Source organism: Pinus tabuliformis, chromosome J (assembly GCF_031772625.1).
Source record: "Pinus tabuliformis cultivar Carrire ecotype Pingquan chromosome J, CPIR1, whole genome shotgun sequence".
In the NCBI taxonomy this organism is placed as follows: domain Eukaryota; kingdom Viridiplantae; phylum Streptophyta; class Pinopsida; order Pinales; family Pinaceae; genus Pinus; species Pinus tabuliformis.
In genome coordinates this window covers 1,087,022,067-1,087,048,374 of record NC_142295.1, presented here as the reverse complement: position 1 = coordinate 1,087,048,374, position 26,308 = coordinate 1,087,022,067, and the positions used below count along the sequence as shown (strand labels likewise).

Sequence of the window (26,308 nt, the reverse complement as noted above, 5' to 3'; positions counted from 1 at the left end):
AATGCTTTATTAGTTGCAAAATATTCCAAAGAACACTTGTTCTGCTATCAATCCTTTTCTCCCAAAACTAGATGTAACTTCCTATTAGATCTCCAAAGTTTCATTAAGCTTAAGCATGATGACAGGAACAAAATGCATAACAATATCAACTGTGTCTTTACTTGAACATCAAACAACCTCATTCAATGTCTCGTATATTGTAGTCCACATCCCACATTCACTTACATCCTCCCTAGGTGAGGCATCAAGAAGAACCTCAACAATGTTCTTAAAAAATAGGGAGAGTGGAGAGGAATTTTCCCCTGTATATTCATAGCCTTGGGCTAGGAAATATAATGCACCACAAACATTTTCAACAACATTTAGCTTTCAAGTATCACTAATAGGATATGTGGGAAATTTAATTGCATGAATCAAATTTGCATATCCTCTCAACCAAAACCCTAACTCTCAATGTGGTACCTTAAAATCCCTAAAGACCTATAAATATGTTTGCAAGATTCATGTGGATTATGGAATCATCATTGACATGATGATAAATATGAAATCCCAAACTCCTTTAACTCAACGCACCCAAACAATTGCATGAATTTCCAAACTTTCTCGACACATTCAACTCAAAACAACTCGATGCACAGTCATCTAAACCCATTCTGCAGTCTCCTTAATCATTTGATCATCAGATGACAAGAATTAGTTAATAAAATCATTGTAAAAGGCATGATGTCACAATAATGGTGCATAATTTGCACCCAACGTATCAACCAAGTCACCTAGGACCCCAACTGTAGCCTTTGTTACTTGCTCATCCCTGTGTTAACATGTATGAAAATATAAATGTTTATCGAAATTATTATAATGAAGCTTAGGTAAACATAACTGGCACTGAAGACTTGATTTGTAATTTTGATAAAAAAATAAGATATTGAAAAAACTAAAACATATGATAATTACAAAAATGATAGCTCATAAAAAATTACTAAATACAAAAAACCTCTAGTTGAAATAGAACTTGATTCTTACATGTCTTTTCTTGATAAATATTCCCAAGGAATTACAAAATGTGACCTGCATAAGGCATCAACAACTCAACCTTCTGTGAATTTTTGAAACCTTGGAAAATCTCTGCATAAGCCTCTAGAATTCCATTATATAAATGATTACTGTATTCAATTATCTCATCATCTCTACTGCACTTCGAAGCATATGCATCACATATATTAAGTATTTCTCAAATTGGAGTCCAATAGCCAATGCAATATCTCCAAAGCATGAGAATATTGGAGGCTTAATGGATCGATGCAACTGACTGATCGACATATATTGAAGGTAGGTCATAATACCATCATAGAAAGGTAGAACATTGTCATCCAATTCCCTACATATATCACCAACCACACCAATAGTAATAACACAAACTTGGTGTTCTTCAAAGTTTTGGGGACCCATCTCTAAATATCGGTAGAATTCTTGCATGTATTTTCTAAATTCCACGCATATTGCATATGCAAGAGATCCTATTGACAACATTGCTTCCTCATGAATAGTGGCACTCCGACACGCAAATACCCTCAAGAAAATATTGATCATTTGATCAACATATTTTAGAATACCATACTTAGTTGACTCAAAAGCACACAATTTTCGAATGATCACTTTCAAGGAACCACATAGAAGTGCTTTCAAATCATTCTGTTTTTCTTTGCCATCTGATGATAGTTTTCGCATCTCCAAAGTTTCATTAAGATTAAGCATGATGACGTGAACAAGTTGCATAACAATAGTAGTTGCGTCTTTAGTTGAAAATCGAACAATCTCATTCAATGTCTCGTATGTTGTAGTCCACAACCTAGATTCACTTGTGTCCTCCCTAGGTACTGCATCAAGAAGAGCCTCAACGATGTTCTTAAAAAACGTAGATAGTGGAGAGGAATTTTCTCTTGCATCTTCATAGCCTAGGGCTAGGAAATACTACTACACCACAAAAAATTTCAGAAACATTCGGTGCATCCTTCAAGCTTTCAAGTAGCACTAATAGGATATGTTGGAAATTTAACTATGTGATTATGGGTGTCTCCATTGTTGAGCTGTGTAAAAATTAAAATATTGTGCCAATGTTCCTTGTAGTTGTGTCCTTAACGTGACTATTCTCATTGAGGAAGGGTTCACCAAAACATTGTTGGGGCCCTTCCTTTTTTCTTTCTTCATAATTTTAGGTTTGAAAATTGCTATAGTATATTAGATAGCCTTCGTTAGTGCTTCATACCTCTCATTAATAATTTTAGCTTTGTAAATTTCTAAAGTAGAGTGGATAGCCTCCATCAGTGCTTCATACCTTTTAAAGTCTTGGTTGCATGGCGATTTTCTCAATTTCTTTCCTACAAATTTCTTCATGTTGGTTTTCTATAAGCTAGCAAGTATTCAACATACCAAACCTTCTATTCTTTTATGCAATATCTCACTATAAATTAATAATACATATGTGGAATTCAAAAGAAACTCTACAAGAATGCATTCATATGATTATAGAAAAAGTGTGTAACTATATCCTGTACTCAAGTATACTTTATTTATACAATTTGAAAATTGTTCAAACACTTAATGTTTCCAAGAAAATTATAGGATTTCTTTGCTTGATTTCCTCACAGATTTATTTTCCTTTTTTATGCTCTGTTGGAAATGGTTTGCCTCAAGAAGAAACTTACAAAGAGAGTATCATCCAATCTATGTCCTAAGGGTTTGAAATAAATTTCCATATTGTCTAAGTTCCATTTTGAATGAGATATTTGGATTTTTGTCTAAATCTTCTCATAAATTTTCCATAACCATGGAGAGATATTCTTCGATACACAAGACATGAAATGCACAAAATTCTAAAATACGAAGCCGAAGTATCACAACAAAACCCCAACTTGCTCAAACTAATGACCAAATGTTTAGTATGTTGCGGTTAGTATGGATCCATATTATTTTCTATTCAGTTTGTAGGGTGAAAAGAACATTGAAAAGACAATACTTAGGGGCATATCAAGAATTTTCTAGTAGAAAATATCCGTGAATTATGTCTAACATAGTTTATATTATGATTTTTTTCTTATATTTACAGGGATTATGCATGATTCAAGGAAAGGTAAGCTACCTTTTTTACTATTATGATGGTATTCCCTACTAATTTAAAGAGAGGAAAATTGGCTTACAATTTACATGAAATTATTTACATTTGCAATGTTTCTTTTATTGCTTTGTGGGTATTATTTGTTTCTTATGATGAGTTTCCATATCTTATCCTAATACAAACTATTGTACAACAGACTGAGATGCCTTATGTTATTTAAATCCATGCCTTTGTGGTTAATAAATCTGGGTTTCAGATGTATGTTAGCTTTTTTGGAAAGAACTATTTAGCACATGGAACATTATATACCATCGTCTAGAATGTTTTGAGCCTCATGCAAGATCTTTTAGAGGTTTTGTAAACATGTTTTTAATTTCATGAAGTTTTCTGACCTTTTGATCAATCTGATCTCTCAGGGAAAGGGCATTTCATTAATTTACTATTATCAACCATGCTTTCTCTGTGTTGGGGCACTGGGGTTTATGTGTATTCACAAGATTATTCTATGTAGTTATCCCTTGTGATAAGTATTTTGTGCAACCATGGTGGATTTTGGCTCGTAATTTCAATTAACATTGCGAGTTTTGGAGTGATGGTGGACTTTTGACCATCTTCTTTTTAAAATTTAAATTAATTTTATTTGGGCAACTTTACAAACAATGGCGTATCATCAAAAGAAGTGGAAAGGGGAATTTGGTGTCAAAATAAGGTTGTTCAACCAGTAACTGGAAGGCTGAGGTCTTGTGAAGTGCAATGGGGCATTTGGTTTAATAATAAGTTTTTTCATTCAGTGACTGTAGGGCCCAGGTCGTGTTCTTGTAGCAAGTTTTTTGGGGTGGGTAGAAAAATTGAGGTTGCACTTTTATTTATTTATTTATTTTAAATTTAATTTAAATCATTTTTATCTATTCTTATATCCCTCCGAAAGTGACCTCCCTGGAAAGAACAAACTTCCTTTGGCTTAGGTGCCAATTTTGAGGATTTATTCTCTACGACTTCAAATGATAAATCTATTTTATTTTTAACCGTTGAAACTGCTTCAACATGACTACAATCATATGTCTTCAATGTATAAAGTTAAAACAACATAGCTCAAGGCATTGAAACTGCTTCAACATGACTACAATCAAATGTCTTCAATGTATGAAGTTAAAACAACATAGCTTGAAGTGAGTGTGCCCTTTGGTTCCTATCTTGTCCACTTTCTGTACACCCCTTCATCTTTCAGGACCCAAACAAAAGTGAGAACACATTTCACGCCCCACCAAAATGCTTACAAGTTGCCGAGAATCATAATTATTCAACCCACAGACTTGGTAACTCCTTACAAAATAATAATTGGGTTGTTTTTCATTGTTTTCCTAAAAAAAAATTGACATTAAGAAGACAAAACAAACAAATTGGGATTTGAAAGGGACGAAATTCCTTCAAGGATTAAGTTGTTTGCATATAAAAACATAATTGGTAAAAGGCAAGTTTAGCATGAGGTGCACCGAATTCCCTTTAATCTTTTTGGTTGGCTTTGGAATAATTAACTTAAAGAACCTTAAATTTTCTAATCTGGGGTTTGTACTGGCAATATATATTTAATTCAGGTGTAGATGGAGATTTAGTGGTTTATATTTTAAATTTTATTTATTTTTAAAAAATAGTATAGGTATTATTTAGATTAAAATAAAATTAATAAAGTTTTTTGTGTTTATTTGATTAAAATGGATGATATTTCCAAACTCAATTTAAATTCCTAAATGTGTATTTAAATTTTTTTGGTGCAAAAAGTGGTAATAATACACACACTTAATGTTTTGGTCTATTATTGAATTTGATTAAACCTTGAGATTCTTGTTCTTATTTCTTGTCAGATAACACTTTTCTTATGAAAAACCTTGAAAAAATAGTTAAAATAAAACCTCTTCGGTCATTAGATAATACATATGTCATACTTATTAAGTCGGTTATCCCTCGCTTAGTACGATATGCTCAAGCATCCTCATCCACCATCTATGTTGGTTGTTGCTGCAATCTACTGCTCTTAATGTGCTATCTATAAGTGTCCACAATGGAACACAAATCTTCAATTTTATACAGGTTACGATGTAATTTTATTTCATATGGTGATGCATTTATTTGGAAATAGGGCTTTGGGAACTTGTTTTTATTACTTACCTATGTATGTTTTCAATTTTCAGGGAATGTGCCCCTTTGATGGCCAATTTCCACAAAATTTCAAGGAGCACATTACCAAGCCTTTATACTAAGTTTTTAAGCAGAAGATTCAGTTGTGTAGTAATTAAGCCACCTGCCACCATACCTAAGTGATTATAGATTACATTAGAATTTTTTAGGTTGTGATTGTCGTTTGGTTGATTATGATTTTGGATGCTTTGTTCCATATCTGAGCTTTGATGCTACCTCATTTGAGTACAATTCAACTTTAAACAATAGAGGTCAAAAAATTCTATACACTGACTCCTAACTTTCATGTTTCCTAGAGGAAAATTCTATAATTAAAGTCTAATTATATTTCAATTATTCGGTTTGCTTATTTAGTTTCAATGTACTCCAGTGCAACTGAACAGTGATCGAGTTGAAATGGATTCATCATTTCAAAACGTACCATCAATTAGTAAAATTAGAGAGAATTTACTAACACAAGAAAATGATAAATGAGAAGGGGAGAAAATGTGTTCCTAGCTTTGGTAGATGCCCATTTACCATCATTAGAACTTGAAAATGTTGTTGGAGTCACGATTTTCGTTACACCAAAACCCACAGGTGTTAGTAAACAGACACATCGATAGATTTAAGCACATGCCACGAAACACACGGGGAACATTGGATTATCCTTCTACACCGCCATTAATGGGGAGCCAACTCTATACCAGACAGTTGGGAAAATTTAATTGTAGCTATGAGCACTTCAGCAAATAAAGGGACCCTAAAGTTTTATGATGTCAGCAGCAGTTTAATGAATGAGGAGCTGCGACGCAAGTCAATTGTAGAAAACCAGGGAGGAGAGGCTATAGCTCTAGCTGATCGTGGTAGGAGAATGGATCGAGGCCGGCAAGGGCAATCAAGATCGAGGGGCCGATCAAAATCAAGGAGAGGAAGAATCATCTGCTTTCGTTGTAGCAAACCCGGGCACATGAAGAAAGAATGTTGATTCTGGAAGAAAGGACAAAAGGATCAGAGAACGTCTAGTAAAAATCACAAGTCATCTAGCACAAATGAAGGTGAGACTACTGTTGTAGCCACAGATGGTGATGTGTTGTTCACTGTTTCAGTAGAGGATGCATATGCATATACATCTAGCAGTAACTTTGATTGGATCCTTGACTCTGGGGCATCTCACCATGTAACCCCATGCAAAGATAGTTTTGTTTCATATAATCCTGGTGATTATGGTAGAGTACATTTGGGGAATAATCATTTTTGTAGTATTGTTGGAGTGGGAGATGTCGAGATCAAGATGAAATGTGGACAAGATATATTGTTGAAACAGGTCAGGCATGTACCAGAAATGCGCATGAGTTTAATCTCTATAGGATGACTGGATGATGAAGGCTACTCGACAACCTTTGCAAAAGGAGGCTGGAATTTATGATGTCAGTAGCAGTTTAATGAATGAGGAGTTGCGACGCAAGTCAATTGCAGAAAACCAGGGAGGAGAGGCTATAGATCTAGCTGATTGTGGTAGGAGAATGGATCGAGGCTGGCAAGGGCAATCAAGATCGAGGGGCCGATCAAAATCAAGGAGAGGAAGAATCATCTGCTTTCGTTGTAGCAAACCCGGGCACATGAAGAAAGAATGTTGATTTTGGAAGAAAGGACAAAAGGATCAGAGAACGTCTAGTAAAAATCACAAGTCATCTAGCACAAATGAAGGTGAGACTACTGTTGTAGCCACAGATGGTGATGTGTTGTTCACTGTTTCAGTAGAGGATGCATATGCATATACATCTAGCAGTAACTTTGATTGGATCCTTGACTCTGGGGCATCTCACCATGTAACCCCATGCAAAGATAGTTTTGTTTCATATAATCCTGGTGATTATGGTAGAGTACATTTGGGGAATAATCATTTTTGTAGTATTGTTGGAGTGGGAGATGTCGAGATCAAGATGAAATGTGGACAAGATATATTGTTGAAACAGGTCAGGCATGTACCAGAAATGCGCATGAGTTTAATCTCTATAGGATGACTGGATGATGAAGGCTACTCGACAAGCTTTGCAAAAGGAGGCTGGAATTTATGATGTCAGCAGCAGTTTAATGAATGAGGAGCTGCGACGCAAGTCAATTGCAGAAAACCAGGGAGGAGAGGCTATAGCTCTAGCTGATCGTGGTAGGAGAATGGATCGAGGCTGGCAAGGGCAATCAAGATCGAGGGGCCGATCAAAATCAAGGAGAGGAAGAATCATCTGCTTTCGTTGTAGCAAACCCGGGCACATGAAGAAAGAATGTTGATTCTGGAAGAAAGGACAAAAGGATTAGAGAACGTCTAGTAAAAATCACAAGTCATCTAGCACAAATGAAGGTGAGACTACTGTTGTAGCCACAGATGGTGATGTGTTGTTCACTGTTTCAGTAGAGGATGCATATGCATATACATCTAGCAGTAACTTTGATTGGATCCTTGACTCTGGGGCATCTCACCATGTAACCCCATGCAAAGATAGTTTTGTTTCATATAATCCTGGTGATTATGGTAGAGTACATTTGGGGAATAATCATTTTTGTAGTATTGTTGGAGTGGGAGATGTCGAGATCAAGATGAAATGTGGACAAGATATATTGTTGAAACAGGTCAGGCATGTACCAGAAATGCGCATGAGTTTAATCTCTATAGGATGACTGGATGATGAAGGCTACTCGACAAGCTTTGCAAAAGGAGGCTGGAATTTATGATGTCAGCAGCAGTTTAATGAGTGAGGAGCTGCGACGCAAGTCAATTGCAGAAAACCAGGGAGGAGAGGCTATAGCTCTAGCTGATCGTGGTAGGAGAATGGATCGAGGCCGGCAAGGGCAATCAAGATCGAGAGGCCGATCAAAATCAAGGAGAGGAAGAATCATCTGCTTTCGTTGTAGCAAACCCGGGCACATGAAGAAAGAATGTTGATTCTAGAAGAAAGGACAAAAGGATTAGAGAACGTCTAGTAAAAATCACAAGTCATCTAGCACAAATGAAGGTGAGACTACTATTGTAGCCACAGATGGTGATGTGTTGTTCACTATTTCAGTAGCGGATGCATATGCATATACATCTAGCAGCAACTTTGATTGGATCCTTGACTCTGGGGCATCTCACCATGTAACCCCATGCAAAGATAGTTTTGTTTCATATAATCCTGGTGATTATGGTAGAGTACATTTGGGGAATAATCATTTTTGTAGTATTGTTGGAGTGGGAGATGTCGAGATCAAGATGAAATGTGGACAAGATATATTGTTGAAACAGGTCAGGCATGTACCAGAAATGCGCATGAGTTTAATCTCTATAGGATGAATGGATGATGAAGGCTACTCGACAAGCTTTGCAAAAGGAGGCTGGAAAATTAGCAAAGGTGCATTGGTCGTGGCCAAAGGACCCAAGACAGGAACATTATACACATTGAAAACACTGATAGGAAAATTAGATTTGGCTGTTGTCATAAAAGAAGGAAATTCAGCAGATTTGTGGCATAAGCGTTTGGGTCACATGAGCGAGAAGGGTTTAACAATACTTGAAGATAAAAATTTATTGCCAGGTTTGAAATCCTACAATCTTGATCTTTGTGAGAATTGTATATATGGTAGACAAAGAAGGGTTTCATTCCTTAGAGGTGGCCATGACAGAAAGAAAAATGTGTTAGAATTGGTACGCTCAGATGTGTTTGGGCCTGTTAACATCAAATCATTAGGAGGAGCATCATATTTTGTAACATTTATAGATGATGCATCCAGGAAGGTTTGGGCATATCCTATGAAAAATAAAAGTGAAGTGTTTGGAATATTTCAAAAATTCCATGTTGTTGTTGAAAGAGAGACTAACAAATTGCTGAAGTGTTTAAGAATAGATAATGGTGGAGAATATTGATCAAATGCATTTAAGGAATATTGTAATAGGTTTGGCATAAAGCATGAGAAGACTGTGCCTGGTACTCCTCAACAAAATGGTGTTGCAGAAAGGATGAATCGCACCATTATGGAAAAGGTGCGAAGTATGTTGTCCAATTCCGGTTTGGAGAAGAATTTTTGGGCTGAAGCAATCAGGACCACTTGCTACCTCATAAATAGATCTCCAACTATAGCCTTGGATGGCGGTATCCCTGAAGAAGTTTGGACTGGTAAGAATTTGAATTATTCTCACTTGAAAATCTTTGGATGTGAAGCATTCGTACATATTCCCAAAGAAAATAGAACTAAGCTAGATGATAAATCTATGAAATGCAATTTTTTTGGATATGTGGATGAAGATTTTGGTTATCGTCTATGAGATCCAGTCAAACATAAAATTATTAGAAGCAGGGATGTTATATTTAATGAGTCAAAAATGTTCAAGAGGACTGTAGATGAGTTGGAGGTCAAGAAGGTTATTGACAGGTTTGAAGAGCAGCAGGAAAACATACCACCAATACAAGAAAATGAACAACAAATTCAGGAGCATGAAGAACAACAAGTGGAAAATGATGAACAACAAGAAGAAGGAATCTTGTAGGAACCTTTACAGGAGATTCAACATGATAATGCACCACCACAGTTGGTTCACAGATCTTCTAGGCCTCATAAGCCTTCACAAAGGTATCCTCCTTCAAACTATATTTTGTTGACTGATGAAGGTGAACCTAATTGTTTTCAAGAAGCATGTAAAGTCAAGAACAGTAAAGAATGGAAGAAGAAATGAACTCTTTGCAGGAAAATAAAACTTGGGAGTTGGTAAACCTCCCAAAAGGTAGAAAGGATCTACAAAACAAATGGGTTTACAGGATTAAGCATGAAGGTGACGAAAATAAGGAGAGGTATAAAGCAAGGCTGGTGGTGAAAGGTTTTGCCCAAAAAGAAGGTATTGACTTCACTGAAATTTTTTCACCTATTGTTAAAATGTCATCCATTAGAGTCATTCTTGGTCTAGTTGCTGCTTTAGACCTAGAATGTGAACAGTTAGATGTAAAAATTGCATTCCTTCATGGTGAATTGGAGGAAGAAATTTATATGGAGTAGCCAGAAGGCTTCATAGAAAAAGGCAAAGAAGGCCTTGTTTGTAGGTTGAAGAAGAGTCTCTATGGGTTGAAATAGGCACCTCGACAATGGTACAAGAAATTTGATTCATTCATGTTGGAACATGGTTTTCAGAGGTTGGAAGCTAACCATTATGTCTATATCAAGAGGTATGATCAAGGAAAGTATATCATATTATTGTTATATGTGGATGACATGTTGATTGTTGGGCATGATAAGAATAAGATCAATAGATTGAAGAAATATTTGGGGAGAAAATTTGTAATGAAGGATTTGGGACTAGCACAACATATATTGGGCATGCAGATTATGCGTGACAAGAAAAACAAAAGGTTGTGGCTGCCACAAGAAAAATATATCAAGAAGGTGCTTGACAGGTTTAATATGAAGGATGCCAAGCCAGTTGGTACACCCCTTGCAGCCCACATCAAGTTGAGTACTGAATTATGTCCTAGTGATGACAAGGAGAAAGAAGAGATGAGCAAGATTCCTTATGCTTCAGCAGTTGGTAGTTTGATGTATACCATGGTATGCACACGACCAAACATTGCATATTCAGCGGGTGTAGTGAGTAGGTTTCTTGACAATCCAGGCAAACAACATTGGCAAGCAGTAAAATGGATTTTGAGGTATCTCAAGGGTAATAGTCATTATTGTTTATGTTTTGGTCATGATGAGACTGTGCTTGAAGGATTTACAGATGCAGGTATGGTTGGAGATATGGATACCAGAAAGTCCACTACGGGTTATTTGTATACATTTGCAGGTGCAGCAGTATCATGGGTGTAAAGGCTACAAAGAATAGTAGCCCTCTCTACAACAGAAGCAGAGTACATAGCTGCAACAGAAGCTTGTAAAGAGATGTTGTGGATGCAGCGATTCCTAAGAGAGATAGGAATAAAGCAAGACAAGTATGTGTTATATTGTGATAGTCAGAGTGCCATTCACTTGGTGAAAAACCCAGCATTTCATTCAAAAACCAAGCACATTGACTTAAGGTACCATTGGATTCAGCGTGTGTTGGAGGAAGAACAATTATCCTTGGAAAAGATCCATATAGATAGGAACCCTGCTGATATGCTCACTAAGATTCTACCACGAAATAAACATGAATTATGTAAAGGCATGGTAGGACTCAGTGTGACTTGATGACTCTTATTTGGCTTCAAGTGGGAGAATGTTAAGTGTGAAGCCAAACTCACGCAGGATTCTAGATCCTTCTAGATCAGATCTTTCTAGATCTCCAGGATTCTAGATCTTTCTACACCGCCATTAGTTTCTAGATCATTCCAGATCTCCGTCTGAATCACATACAGGATTCTAGATCTTTCTTTAGCCTCCATAAATTTGTAATTTCTCTGGCCAAGGAAGTAAGCCAAGGCCCAAGCCTGTTATGTAATGCAAAGTGATTTCTGTTCTCCAGTGATTGTTTTATCTATTTTGTTGTTTCTGACTGAGTAATCTTGTTGTTTCTCCATTTGTCTGTCTCTGTGAATTATTCTTTGCTATTGCCGTCTAAGTCTCTGAGTATAAATCTGCTGTGCGTTATGTATGCTCTGGTCTAACAAATGGATTGTTGCATTAAAGTAATGCACCATGTTTGGTCCAACACATTACATTTCAGGCCTATTGGATCTCTTATCTCAGCTCTTAGAACATCTTACCTCTTGTATGTTCTCTTCCATGCGATGGTATTTTTGCTCCCATTGTTTCAGGGTATTTTTTCTCAATCATTATTAGGATAGATGTTGTTATTTCCTAGATAAATAAGAATTGTCCATATATTTTTTAAATCATTATTAGGTTAGCTATTGTTATTTCCTAAATAAATATGAATTGTATTATGGAATATTGACTTGGTTGGAAGCTCCCCGAAATATAACATATAATTAAACCCTTGTATAAATGTGGTAATTAATTAAAGTAAATAACTCAACTTTAAAGGAAAAAACTTAAAATTAATTACAAAACAATTAATTAATTGTATCACTATCATTAGAACCTCCATTGCGAAATATTAATTATATCATAACACCATAATTGAAGCTCCGCATAAACTTTAACCACCAATAAATTGGCATTAAATACGTTTAAGTAATCCTTGTGTCAATGAATTTAAAGTTTTATTTATTTAGTAATATTATTTAAGATTTATAACTGTATTAATGCTATTGGACGAAACTGATTCACAAAAACAAAACAGTATGAACCCTGTTGACGGCGTTATGTTCAACACTTAAAACATTAATAAAATGTAAATCAATTCACTCACATAGATTTTAGTCTTGAATCAAATTATCATTCCCATTTATGACCGAATCGAATCTCACTTATGACCAAATCTTTTCCAATTAGTGCGATATATAAACAAATCTAAACTGAAATAAAAAAATAAAATAAATATCATTAATGCGCAACAATTGGCTTTTGCTTCCAAAGTTCCAACTCCCAACTTATCTCGTCCCTGGACTGGGGAGTCGGGAGACGGAAGAAAGCTAGAACACGACGGTGTAAATAACGAAAACCGCGCCCTATCTTTATATATTCCTCTGTTACTCTTCTACCAAATGCCAAATCCTCTGCACTCAACGCTCTGTTTTCTTTTCGAGGTGTGCTGGTTTCTCTCCTCTCAGTCAATTTTTTTCGTCCATGGCTTCTTCTCAGGGTGACGGTGGTAAGGCTATCGGCATCGATCTGGGAACCACTTACAGTTGTGTGGGTATTTGGCGTGGTGATCACGACAGAGTTGATATCATCGCCAATGAACAGGGGAATCGGACTACTCCCTCCATGGTTGCCTTCACACAAAATGAACGCCTTATCGGGCAGCCTGCCAAGAATCAAGCCGCTACCAACCCTGAAAACACCGTCTTTGATGCCAAGAGGTTGATTGGCAGGCGCTTCTCGGATTCATCTGTGCAAAGTGATAAGTGTGTCTGGCCATTTTCTATTGCACGCGGACCTAATGACAAGCCTCTCATCCAAGTTTCCTTCAAAGGAGAACAGAAAACCTTTGAAGCTGAGGAAATATCGTCAATGGTGTTGCAGAACATGAAAGAAATCGCCCAACAATACCTCGGTTGTCAGGTAAGTAAAGCCGTGATTACCGTTCCTGCTTACTATAACGATTCCCAAAGGCAGGCCACTAAAATTGCAGGTAAGATAGCAGGTTTGGATGTCTTACAATTATTAAATGAACCGACAGCTGCTGCAATTGCATATGGGTTTGACAGGAAAGCTTATTCATCAGACGATGGTGAGAACGTCCTCATCTTCGATTTGGGGGGAGGGACTTTTGACGTTGCTGTACTTAATATTAAAAAGCACAAAATCGAGGTGAAGGCCGTTTGAGGGAACACCCATCTAGGAGGTGAGGATTTTGACAACAGAATGGTCAGCCATTTTGTGCAGGAATTTCAGAGGAAATACAAAGCAGACATAGCAAGAAATGCAAAAGGACTGAGGAGGCTTAGCAGTGCATGTGAGCGGGCAAAGAGAGAGCTGTCTTCAAGTGTGGAGACCATTGTTGAAGTACCCTGTCTTCATGAAACCCAGGACCTTCATTCGAAAATCAGAAGAGCAAAGTTTGAGCAGATGAACACTGATCTGTTTGAAAAATGCATTGAGATTGTTGAAGAGTGCATGGAGAATGCTGGCATGAGCAAAACCCAGATTGATAAAATTGTCTTAGTGGGAGGTTCTACGCGAATACCCAAAGTGCAGGAGCTGCTTAAAGATTTTTTCGACGGCCAGAAGGAGTTGTGTAAGTCCATCCATCCTGATGAAGCTGTAGCTTATGGTGCTTCTGTGCAGGCTGCGGTGTTGAATGGCGATAGCACAGCAGCACACCTCATACTTCGAGATGTCACTCCCCTCAGTCTAGGAGTTGAAATTGATGGGGGTATTATGAGCGTATTGATTCCTAGAAATACACAAATTCCCGTTAGAAGGGAGGGCAGCTATGTTACTGCGTATGACAATCAGCAAAGTGCAAAAGTAAACGTGTATGAAGGGGAAAGGCCTAATGTCGAACACAATAATCTTTTGGGCGAATTTATTTTGGAGGGACTTCCGCGTGCACCTAGAGGCGAGGTCAAAATCATCGAAAGTCTAGAGATCGATGCGAACGGAATTCTGAAGGTGTCAGCTGAGCATAAGACAAGTGGAATAAAGGAGGCGATGATCATAACGAATCAGAGTGGTAGGTTGAGTGATGATGAGATTGCCAAAATGATGGCAGAGGCAGAGAAACTAAAAGATGAAGATCGAGAGTGGAAGGAAACAGTGGAACTGAGGAATGCATTTGATCAATACATCTACGACATGAAGAAAAAGTTGAATAAGGAAAAACTATGGGGAGATTTGCAGAAGGAAGATGTTGAAAACATGGAAGCAGGTCTTGAGGAGGCAGAAGGGTGGTTCAGTGAAAATGAGAATGCAGTTAAGGATGAATTAGCAGAGAAGATGGAGGATGTTAGAAGGTTATGCAGAAAGATAGAGAAGAGCCAAAAGGGGCCGGAACCTTGACTCAAATTCTAAATCATCTCGCTAAGTTTGCATTTTACCTTTTTGAGTCTTCTAAAACATTCATCTGTCTAGTTTGTTACAGACCAATATTTAAATTTTAGTGTGTTTATATCAAATATTGCATATGACGTTAGCTAATGCTGTAGCACTGGTATAGAGTAACCGTCATATTTTTGAAAGCTTATCTCCGAACAATCAAGCTTGTGAATTGTGGTATTGTGGTGTGATTCAATTTTCAAATGAGGTCCTTTAAATCTTTTAACTGAACTGAATTCACTGGGATTTAGCATGACATATGAGACTGTTTTCCTATCCAATCAAGTACAGATATTTGTGCAACACTGTAAAACTTAAAGGCACATTCCTCTGAAGACGCTGGAAAAACTAAAAACGAAGACATATTCCTAGGTTACCATGTTGAATTGGTGAATATTGAATGTCGTCAGTGACAATATTGTTAGGCTGGTTTGTATTTGATTATTAAGAGGAAGGCTCAACGTCATCTAATTCTCAAGCTCTTTGCTAACCCTTGTCCTTGTTAAAATAAATTTTACTTGCTTCAATTTGAATATTGAGATGGCTGATAGTGATTGGAGAAAGGCAATAAATTTATGACTATTGTTAATCTCTCAATTGAAGCTCAATTGAAGCTTGAGCTTATAGATATGAAACTTGGAAGTGAGGGATCACATTTTATTTTTGGTTACTAAGCATTTCATGAGTGAAGTAGCACTATCCCTTGTATTATCTAGAGCTAGAGATTTTAGCAATTGTGTTATTTGTTTTTGTCATAAAGAATGTAGTTGGTTCCAAGAGTCCAAGCCTACAATAGAGTGTGTTAATTCCAAACAAATGCAAAAGTGTTGGGTTACACATTTGAAAAGTAGATCTCACGCTGATGATGATGATGATAAATGCCCACTATGACCAATGTGGTCTATCGGACCTTAAGAAAGTAAGATATTAATTGCGGCTCTTTAACATTTTATTTCTATGATCAAAAAGAAGGGAAAGAAGCACTCCTAAATCACTATACTTTTGCTGGTTTAACAAGTCAATAAGGTTGGTAGTGTGGGGATGTTGCATTACAATGGGGATGTTATTGCTATGATAGAGTGAGTTCCATTCCAAATAGTGTTGTAGAATGTGGATTTTTAAATAAGTTATGGACAAGAGGTTTGGTATTACCAAATGAAACACGACTAGCCGTGTTAAATGTTGTATTCTTGCATTCTTACCAATATTTTGATTTGTATCCATTGCACTTTACAATATGTAGTGTATGTGAAGTAATTGGCCTAGAACTATAGCATCACAATTAGAATTGAGTATGCACACAGAAACATGACAATATCACAACTTGGTCTTCTTGATAGAGTTAATGTAGTTGGATATAAATTTGCAAAGGGGTTGCATTGAAGACAAAGTTCTTAGTGATATAGTATTTGTAGAGTCTTGGTTTTTATTGGTCTTATTACTTTTGTCTTGTTAGGTTTATGTGTGTAGATCACACCAGAGAGTAGGCTATGCCTCTGATCTTGAAGAGTGGCTACACGTAGGACTCATTTAAGAATATAGATCTCATAGCATCCTAACACTTATATATTTGTACAAGTCTAAGAAAAATATAAGTTTAATTTCACAAGCCTATCAATTTTGGCGAAGTGAGTGGGACATAATTTCCTCGTCTAAGGATCAATCTACATGGCATAACATTTTTTTCTTGGCCTTTTAAGAAGAAATAAAAAATTCAATATTCATTTCTTCCTATTGCATTTACTTGATTCCATGGCATAACTTCTTTACAATAGACAATGACATCAACTCACCCATTCTGCACTAATATATCTATTGTTTCAAGACATGTTCACACAAGACTACTTGAGAGAGAATCAAGATGAGTTAATTAGTATGATGGCTCTAGAACCAACAATTGATGAGGATGACATCAAGATCATTAGCCAACATGTTAGGTCTCCTTCCACTAATGAACAATAAGTTGAACCAATAGTTGTAGAAACTTCTAAGGTGTAAGGAGAAGTAAAAAGATAAAGAATAATTTATTAGTTGTTGAGTCTTCCTATGGTACTAAACAACACCTAGATCCTGCTCCTCCATCTCGGTAGCTTGATGACTATGGAAGCACAAGAGAAGAGGAAAAAAATGTAGAGAAAAGAGGAAAATATGGAAAGTGGTTAATATGTTTAGAGAACATAATAAAAAAGCTTCTAACCTTTGCATTACAAATGGCATAGCCCATGAATAATTTGTGAAGTTGAATTTAACGAACATTATAATAACTCTACTAGAAATTTCATGCAATGTTGCTAGAATAGATGGAGGGCGTTGATTATGAAAACTGCATTTTTTCTCAATATTTATGCTTTAAAGCCAAATGTATGATAGTACTATCAATGAATTGGTATGCATCGGTTGGGTCTAATGTTTCATTTTCCACTATTATAATTTCTTATTCTAGATTGGAAAATTTATACCTTTCTTCACAGTGATGACACTAAAATGAAATGAGAATTTTTTACAGCCCTATGAGGTTTTCATTCAATAGAGGTTTACCACCCAATTAATTCCTTAAGATATTAGGGTTATATGATAGATGATGAGTACACTAGCAGGTTCTTGGAGTTACTGAGGTATGTGCCTTATCTCATGGAGGAAAAGGCCAAGATTCAGAGGTTCATTAGTGGGTTACCGGTTGCATTTAAAGATAGAATTGAGATCAATGAGCCTAGATCATTGGAGGAGGTAATTTAGAAGCTAAGGCATTGCTATGAACAATCAAAGCGCAGAACCGAGACTAAGCCAGATTGGAGAGGTAATGAAAAGAACAAACACAAATGTGACAGAAAGGGATAAAGGCTTGAGGATGCAGGTAACAAGGAGAATGTCGCACCAATAAGAGGTTCAATACATCAGACAGAGGACAAGGACACCGATCTGAGGAATAGGATAAGGAGCACGTGCAGTGTTGGACTTGTGGAGGAGATCATCGCACGAGAGGCTGTCCACAGTACCAGAGTGGTAGGCCTAAGATATGCAGTGCACAGGAGGCACAGACTATTGGATATGTTGGTCAAAGTATTCCACGTATCTATGCAGAATTGGATAATAAATAGGTAGAGCATCATGCGTCTATCATTGAGATGGATAGTAAGCTTTGTGATCAAGTTATTTCTATTTTGATTGACCTTGGATCTAATTATAGCTATGTTACTCTTGACTTGGTGGATAAATGTGGTTTGAGTAAGTAATTTCATGCAGAGTCTTGGTTATTGCATGTTGGCTACAGGTACGAAGAAACAAGTTCATCATTGGGCAAGAGCTTGAACATTTGACTTGAATGGTATGCCTACCACAAAAAATTTGAATGTATTACCATTGGGTTCATACAGTATGTTGTTGGACATGGACTAGTTGTATCTTCATAGAACCAAGGTGGATTGTTATGATAAATCCATTGAGTGCGTTGATGACAATGGGGAACCAAGAGTCTTATAGGGTAAGAAGAAAGCCACATCAGTTAGGATGGTGACATTTATGCAAGCAAAGCATAACCGCAGGAAAGGGTGCAAGCTATTTGCAGTACACATTTCTAGTGATAAAGGTAAGGAAGCTGAGGATGCAGATGTGTTGAGAAGATACCCAGTTCTACAACAATTCAAGGATGTGTTTCTTGAGGACATTATAAAGTTTCCACCTCAGAGTGATGTAGATTTTTCTATTGAGTTAGCAGGGGCAACTCCAGCATCAAAAGCACCTTACAGTATGAGCACACCTGAGTTGGTTGAGTTAAAGTTGTAGTTGAACGAAATGTTGGACAAGGGATACATTAGGCCAAGTGTATCACCATGGGGCGCACTGTATTGTTTTAAAGAAGAAAGATGGAACACTCAGATTATGCATTGATTGTAGGTAGTTGAACAAAGTGACCATCAATAACAAATACTCAATATTGAGGATTGATGACTTGTTCGATCAGTTGAATGGAGCAACAATTTTCTTGAAGATTGATCTGAGATCTGAATATCATCAGGTACACTTCGAAGAGGAAGACATTTACAAGACCGCTTTTCGGACCAAGTACGACATTATGAGTTTTTCATTGTTCCATTTGGCTTAACTAATGCTCCAGCTACATTTATGTGTTTGATCAATAATGTGTTGCGTCCATATTTGGATAAGTTTTCTAATGTGTTCATTGATGATATACTGGTATATTCTAAAAATGAGGAAGGGCATGTCGAGCATTTAGCAGCAATGTTGAGGTTGTTGAGAGAGCGTCAGTTGTATGTTAAGCTCAATAGGTTTAGTTTCTTTTAGACTGAGGCACACTACTTGGGGCATGTTGTCTCCAAGGAGGGCATTGCAGTTGATCCAAAGAAGATAAGGACCATCCTGGAGTGGGTAGCTCCTATGAATGTAGATGAGGTGAGATCTTTCATGTGTTTAGTAGGCTACTATAGGAGGTTCATTAGAAACTTCTCGCAGATTTCTTATCCTATCACATCATTACAAAGGAAATGTAAGAAGTTCAAATGGGTAGAGGAGTGTGATGCTAGTTTTGAGCAGCTCAAGCAGTTGTTGACACATGCACCAATTCTAAAGATTGCAGATCCAGACAAAGAGTTTGTAGTATGCACAGATGCTTGTAAGAGAAGACTTGGTGGAGTCCTTATGCAGGATGGACAGGTGGTATGTTATGAGTCCCAGAAACTAAACGAGCACAAGCATAACTACCTGACGCATGATATTGAGATAGCAACGATCATACATGCATTGAAGATGTGGACACACTATCTTCTTGACAGGTGGTTTGTACTTATGAGTGGTCATATTGGATTGAGGTATTGGTTTGACCAATCGAATCTGAATGCCAGATAGACTAGATGGTTGGCCATGATCAATGAGTTTGATTTCGAGATCAGGTACATCAAAGGTAAAGAGAACATGGTGGAAAATGCTCTCAGCATACGGGTAAAGGTAAATCACTTGGCATCTATGAGCTCCTATGGGACAGACTTACAAGATAGGATCTTGTAGGCAAGTCAGCACGATGTCAAAGATATGGAGATTGTGCATAGGTTGCAGCAGGATGTAGGTACATCTACATGTAGTGGTACAGGTACAAGTACAGGTGCATGCCCATAGGGTATGGATTATTGTCTTACAATAGATGGGTTGGTTAGGTTCCGAAACAGGATATATGTACTGGATAATAGTGAGCTCAAGAAGGTGATCTTCAAGGAGTTTCACGTGCAAACTTATTCAGGACACCCTGGTTATCAGAAGACATTAATTGCAGTGAATAAATTTTATTATTGGTCGACTTTGAAGAGGGATGTAGCAGAGTTTGTGGCTAGATGTTTTGACTGTCAGCGAGTGAAAACAAAATGTAAACATCCAGGTGGACTGCTATAGCCGATTGTGATTCCAAAGTGGAAATGGGATTACAGGTTTTCCGAAGGCAGTGAGATAGCATTGATTCCATCATGGTCATTGTGGACAGGTTGACAAAGGTTGCACTCTTCATTCTGATTAAGTCTACATTCTCAGCTAGCGATGTAGCACAAGTATTCATCAGAGATGTGGTCATAGTGCATGGTGTTCCAAAGAATATTGTGTCAGACAGGGATGCCCAGTTCATTTCCAAGTTTTGGAAGGAGTTGTTTACAAGTTTGGTCACAAAATTGGCCTTCAACACAGCTTATCATCCGCAGATTGATGGAAAAACAGAGGGTCAACAAGATATTGGAGGACATGTTGAGAATGTATGTGATGCATCAACAATGAAAGTGGGAAGCGTATCTTCCACTGGTAGAGTTCGCGTACAACAACAATTATCAGGGGTAATTGAGGATGAGCTCTTTTGAGGCATTGTATGAGCAGAGTTGTAATACTCCCATCAGTTGGAGTGATCTGGTTAACACGTGTTGATTGGAATAGATATGTTGGTAGACATGGAATAAGAAATACAGGTGATCAAGAAGAATCTAAAGGCATCATAGGATAGGCAGAATATTTATGTAGATAGGAACAGGGTGTTCAAGAAGTTTCGGGTTGGGGAATAGGTGTACTTGCGCATCAAACCGAAGAAGAGCTCCTTGCAGATTGGATCATGTACTAAGCTGGCAGGACGGTTTTGTGGACCCTTCACTATCATTGAAAGGATTTGGCTAGTAGTCTATCAACTTGCACTATCTCTGACAATAAAAGTAAACGATGTATTCCATGTATATTTTCTTAAGAAGTATGTTAAGGATGTTGATCATGTGATTGACTTGTTTGTATTGCAGGTGGATCTAGATGGAGAATTTCAACCGGAGCCTCAGTGTATATTGCAGAAAAAAGGTGCTCATGCTCCGTAACCAAGCAATCAATCAAGTTAAGGTGCAGTGGAAGCACTTTGGGCCCGATGAAGCTTTATGGGAGATGGCGGATCAGATGCGAGCTATGTATCCTTCCTTGTTTGTCGGTTGAGGCAAAGCAATTTTGGCTTGGTATTTTGGTATATGCTTTGGTATATGTTTAGTATATTTTTTGATGATGTTGGTTTAGGTACATATGTATATGGATGTAAATACTGCCATGGGATATGTTATAAAGCTCTAATAAGTGGTATGGATATCGTATCATGATGATGTTATGTTGTTATGTTTCATGTTGGTTTACTTCTTAACAGGTTGATCATTGTAAATAATGCACCGAGATAATTTATAAAGCTCCATCAACAATATATATTGCTTACAAAAAAAAAATTGTCATAGGTGTTGTTGAACACCAAGGATGGTGTTCCCCAAGGGGGAGGGTTCTGTAACAACCTTGATGAAAATTCCATGTAATAAAAGTAAATAAAAGAAAAATAATAACCACGGATGATGGGACACTTTTTTCAAGCTAAATGTTGGGCGGAATCCTAGTGATGGGGATCACATGTGATTGTTTATGGCTAAGGAAATTACCAAAGTCAATGGCTAAGGCTTTGGAAAGACAAAATGACATTTTTGGCACATTTAGTTATGAAAATAATGGAAATTATGAGAAAAGGTAGGTGAAAGGTCACAAGTTGCATGTGAGGAGGAAAATGAAGAAAATAGAGGCCTCATTCATAAAAAGGCTTCTGAGAATCAGTTGGTAACCTTTTTTCAGTTTAGTTTTGGATCTCTGTCATTATTCTTTCTCTCTCTCATACTCTTGGAGACTTAGAGTTTTCTTGGAGCACTCTTGGTGGGTGTAGCATACTTGGATTTTTGGAGCAAGGAGGCAAAAGAAGAGCAGCAAAGCGTGAGAAGGCATCAAGATCAACAACTACATCATATTTGCTTGCTGGTACCAACTTGCATGTATGTTTTCTTCACTAGTTTTGGAATGCATGGCACATGCATGTAGTTTCTTGGTTGTGATCTATCATTGGCATGAAGGATTGCCTAGATTGACAGTGGATTTCCTAGCCTTTCCATTTCCTGGATAGCCATGGTGATTATGGGTTTACATCATTGTTTGTTTTTGGTTGGTTTTCATGTTTCCTTAGCTTGGGTTGAGTTACTAGTTCTCGTAGCCTTGGTTGGAAAAACGCTCTCGATCCCTGTAACAACTTGGGTTGAGTTACTAGTCCCGTAGTCTTGGTTAGACAAACAATCTGGAGCCCTTGGTGGGTTGAGTTACTAGTCCTAGAGCCTTGGTTGGACAAACGTTCTAGATCCTAACTATAGTTGTGGGTTGAGTTACTAGTCTTGGAGCCTTGGTTGGAACAAATGCTCTAGAGCCCTAGATGGCTGGGATAGAGACTGATCGGATGATGGTTTTGTGATGTTCGACCGTGAGGTGGAATCATTATTTGATGGGTTGAGGTGGATGGCCTCTAGAAGCCTTAGATGGTTTTTTATTGATGTGTTCTATGAGATCCCACATTCATGCTTGGAATATGGCACTGGGGTCAATGGTTGAAGAGAGACTTGGCTCAACCATTCTACGGTCGGGTGGAATGTGGAAATCCCATCTCGGGTTTGGATTTTGCATCATTAATGAAATGTTATTTCTTTTTATACAGTGTTTTGTCACGTCTCCTGCACTTCCCTGTGACACACCTTGAAGTGCCTAAAACATGATCATTATACAATATACTCATCAATGTGTTTTCTCTTTGATTTTCGATTTCAATTGTCTTCTCCTTGTGATTTACCAGTGTGTTTCTCATTGACTCTCTCAGCGTCTTCTTGCAACTTCATTTTGACTTGGCTTGAGTGTTCTTGAAGTTTGATTAAGCTGTAGGGTTCTAGGTCTTCTAGGTCAACCTTAGTACACTCGTTGGTCTTCCGATCAAAGATCAAAGATTGATTGCCCGCGTTAAAAAGTCTTTGTGTGTTTAGACATGCTTGCAGATTCTTTTTGGTTGTTGTGACTTAAGTTGTTTTCATTAGAGGATATAGTGAAAGTTTCTTAAGCTTCATTTGACAAATGATAGATTACAATTCAATTGTCTCATTGGAATCAAAAGAAAGTGTTTTCTTTGAAGTTTTTATGTTTCAAACTGAAAGTGAAAGTGTTATTCTTTTCCTAGTTTTTGGAACATTTTGCGTTGCATTCGAATAATTGATGTGAAATTGATTTTCATACTTCTTGGTTTGCTTGCATTCTCTTTCCCTTTGCACTAGATTACGTTTGTTGCATTTTGAAAAAGAGAAAAATCATCATTACATCTTAAGGAAATTTTGCTTTAAGATTTGTTTTGGCGTTGCATTTGCTTATCATGTGAAAGATTAGATTTCATATGTTTCATTTAGCATTTGAAGATGATCATAGATGCATATTGCATTTGGTTTGATGCATGATTTGAGTGATTTTCTTCTCTATTGTGATATCTCTATAGCGTCCATACAGTGTGTACGATCAGCCTGGTGTTCCTTTGGAGTTATCGCCTCGTACATCTCTGGTTCCTCGTCGCCAGTTGTTCCCATCTATGGATTCAAAAGGCAAGATCCTAGTCTCCTCTCTCGGTCATTCGGAAGTTTCTGCTACCCACACTCCTCACGTAAATGATGAGCAGGGATATGAGTTCCATCCAGAAGGCTTCCCTTTCACAGGGAGAGTACCATCTCTCTCTTATCCTGAGTTTAGTGATCCCATATTGCCACATGGTAATACCTCTCTAGATTAGTTGGTTTCAGGCACTCCTAGTGCCTCCTCATTGTATCAAAACCCCATCTGGTCTTTCGGTGCTATGCCTATGTCAGGTCCATTCGTTCAGAACACGACCTCTCGATCGTTGTGAAAACTACAGTCACTTTAGTTCCAGTTCAACCTACCATTCCATCTCAACCTATTTCGTTGTTTCGACCGACTCTTCCGGTTCAACCGATAGTCTCAGGTCAGGTCTCGGTATGTTCTTCTATCCCTCCAGTGAGTGGGCGGACTATGCCACTACTTGGGGGGAAGATCCAAATATCGCCATGATGTTTGGCGAAACCAGTGTGGGTGGATTACAAACTCACATGGCTGGAATGAATCCTTTTACAACATTATTCCTAACCCTGTTGGTCCATATGGGTTAGGTAATGTCCAATACTAGCAGCCATATATGGCTCAAGTTCCATTCCAACCGGCTTATGTCCCATATGGTTCGCAAGCTATGGTAAATCTGCCTTACATTCCTCAAGTTGGGCCTTATGTTCAGCCTGGCCAATCCACTGTGCCTGGTGGATATGGCCAGATCCAATTTGGGAACTATCAATACCCTCAGGGTATCACCCCAGGAACTATCCAGATACCCTTGCAGCAATAAGGACAACCTTCGCAGCAGCAAGGGCAACCTTCACAGTAGCAAGGGCAATATTTGCAGCAGCGAGGGCAATCTTTGCAGCAGCTAGGGAAAGCATTGAAACAACAAGGACAATTGCTACACCCGCAACGAAAACCTTTGCAATAGTCGCAGCAAACTTTCTAGCCGCAGAAGCAATTTGTTCAACAGTCATCCCAATCTTTGTCCTCGCAAGGCCAACCTTTGCAGTCGCAGAGCCAACCTTTACAGGAGAAAATCCAGCCTTTGCAGCAATAAGGTCAGCCTTGGCAGCAACAAGCCTTATATGCATATTGGCAAGGTCAACCTTTGCAAGGTCAAGGTCAACCCCTGCAGCAGCAGGTTCAAAATCCTTATGTCCAGGGTCAGCAGGTTTAGCAACCTTATAACCCGTATGCCACGTACAATGCTCATCAACGGCCTATGGCAAGGTAGTATCAAACCTACTAAGGACTGAATCCTCCTTATGGACAAGGTAAACCTCAGTGAGGACAAAACCAGATTCCATATGGACAAAATCGACCATTATGGGGGAAAAGTCCTTACCAACAAGGACGAACTCCACAGTTTGGGTCTCCTCAAAGGCCCTATATGCCATTTAACACGCAATTGCCTTTCTTGGCTACATTGGAGCTGCCCGAAGATTCTGAGTTCCATACTAGCCTCCAGTTCCAACGAAGATTCTGAGCGATTGCCCAAAATTCGAGGGAAAAGTGAAGGAGAATCTACAAGCCCATGTGATGACATATCACCTCTGGTTCTTCTCCAATTCGTATGTCGATGATTATATGTGTCTTCGACTCTTTCAAATAACTCTCACAGGTGTTGCCGCCAAGTGGTACATCGAATTGCCTCGAGGTACCTACAGTGATTTCAACTCGGTCGCTATGGCTTTTCTCACTCATTTCCAGCTACCATTTCGCTATGAAATTGGCACCCATTTGCTTACGTCACTAAAGAAAGACACCATGACCCACATCTCTGATCATATCTATGAATGGAGACATGGGCATCGCCTCATCAAGTTTGAGATTGCTGATGAGTTGTTGATAGAATGGTTCACGAAATCATTCATCAACAAAATTGCTAAGGACATAGCCATGGGTGGATGTGTTACCGAAGAGCAAGCTATTGCCCGTGCTTAGTATTTAGACCTAGTCTATTCACAATATGGCACATTGTATGAGATGTTACATGATTCTTCGAGACCATCATAGGATATGACAACATCGAAGTCTCCGGATACACCAACTGTTGATGGTGTGATTGGTTTCGTGTCTCAGACTCGTGCGAAAGCTTCTTCGAAGCAGAAATTGGTCTCGAACACTGGTTCCAATAATCCCTCTAAGAATTCATCCAGTCCTAGTAAAACCTCTAAGGTTCATGCTATCTAGTCTACCATAGTAGATAAATCATCTAAAGGTAAAAAGAAAGGCAAAGGTAAGGCCAAAGGCGATGCCCCAAAACAGGACCCTCTTAAATCTTCTGCTGAAGATGCTTCTCATAGAAAGCCAAAATATCCTGGCCTCATTTATGAGGAGGATCATTACACTAAAGATTTTCCCTGATGATTTGAATTTAGTCACTTTATAAAAGGGACTCCGGTTGTCTTAAAAGAACCCTTTCTATCACAATAG

The 26,308-nt window shown here is 38.0% G+C and overlaps 2 pseudogenes; one reads left to right on the top strand and one right to left on the bottom strand.

The window, feature by feature from the left end:
* Window positions 1-642: 642 nt before the first annotated feature.
* Window positions 643-2,322, bottom strand: LOC149230785 (importin subunit beta-1 pseudogene; annotated as a pseudogene).
* Window positions 2,323-12,982: 10,660 nt separating this feature from the next.
* Window positions 12,983-14,860, top strand: LOC149230784 (heat shock 70 kDa protein 1-like; annotated as a pseudogene).
* The last annotated feature ends 11,448 nt before the right edge of the window (window positions 14,861-26,308 follow it).